Source organism: Monopterus albus, unplaced genomic scaffold (assembly GCF_001952655.1).
Source record: "Monopterus albus unplaced genomic scaffold, M_albus_1.0 scaffold145.1, whole genome shotgun sequence".
Lineage (NCBI taxonomy): Eukaryota > Metazoa > Chordata > Actinopteri > Synbranchiformes > Synbranchidae > Monopterus > Monopterus albus.
Window position 1 is genome coordinate 661,854 of NW_018128025.1, and position 1,582 is coordinate 663,435.

A 1,582-nucleotide genomic window follows, 5' to 3' on the forward strand; every position below is an offset into this window, starting at 1 on the left:
TGCTCCATGCAAGCCGAATGGCATCACTCGAAATCTGAACAGGCCACTGGGAACCCGAAATGTTGTTAAATCCTTTGAAGAGTTGGACAAAGGCACCTGCCAATACCCTTTACACAAGTCCAGAGTTGTCAGATAATTGGCCTTGCCTAAACGTTCGATCAGTTCCTCCACCCTCGGCATTGGATAGGGGTCAAAAGCAGACACAGCATTCAATTTCGAGAAATTAACACAAAATCTTAGCTTGGGGTCATCCTTCTTAGGAACCAACACCACAGGACTGCACCATTCACTCCTAGAAGGCTCAATAATACCATTAGCCAGCATTTCATCCACCTCCTGTTTCAGTACAGGCACCAATCTTGCAGGGACTCGACAAGTGGTGTCTCTAATGGGCTGTTGTGTGGGAGCAAGCAGTCGAATCTCATGTATAGTAAGGTTTGTGCACCCCGGCTTTGAACTGAAGATCCCTCCAGGCATATGATCTTGTATCTCTTCTCGTTGATCTGCTGTAAGATGACTAAGATCCGGAGACTCACGAGTCTCAGTTGCAGATGGGCGGTACTGCTCCTGCATCTCCTCCTCATCCACCACTATACGTGCCAGTAAAGTGGTGGCCAGCTCTGCCTCGCTAATCCACTCCTTTAGTAAATTCACATGAAAAACTTGATGCGTTTTTCGTCGATCAGGCAGAAAAAGTTCATAAGTTACTGGACCCATTTTCCTTGTTATTTCATACGGGCCCTGCCACTTAGCCAGAAGACCACTCGTAGATGTCGGCAACAACAAGAGGACTTTCTGGCCCTCCCGAAACACTCTTCTTCTTGAAGCCTTGTCGTAAAACCGTTTCTGACGTAGTTGGGCCTGGGCCACATGACTGTGTGCAAGTTCTTGATACTCCTCCAATTTATCTCTCATTTTCAAAACATATGAAAGCTCACTACATTGCTGTTGTGGCAATGGACTCTTCCAGGCTTCCTTTATCACGTCCAGCGGGCCCCTCACTGCATGTCCATACAGCAACTGAAAGGGTGAAAAACCAGTTGATGCCTGTGGGACTTCCCTGTATGCAAATAACAAATATGGAAGCCACTGGTCCCAATCTGACCCTGACTCAGAGACAAACTTCCTCAGCATTGATTTAAGAGTTTTGTTAAAGCGTTCAACAAGGCCATCAGTTTGTGGATGGTAGGGGCTAGTCTTCACTCCCTGAATGCCCAACATACTATACACATCCTTCAAAAGCCTTGAAGTGAAGTTAGTGCCTTGATCTGTAATAATCTCTTGTGGAATACCCACTCTGGAGAATAACTGAATAAGGCAGTTTACAATCTGACGAGCCTTAATCTTCCTTAGAGGAAATGCTTCAGGATATCTGGTCGCATAATCACAAACTACAAGAATGTACCTATAGCCCGCGCTGCTCCTTTCTAATGGACCCACAATATCCATGGCAATGCGAGAAAAAGGTGTATCAATTATAGGCATACTAATAAGAGGAGCCCTATCTCCTTTCCTACATGGGGCCGTTAACTGACATTCTGGACAGGACTGACAGAACTTCACCGTGTCTGCATACTGCTGG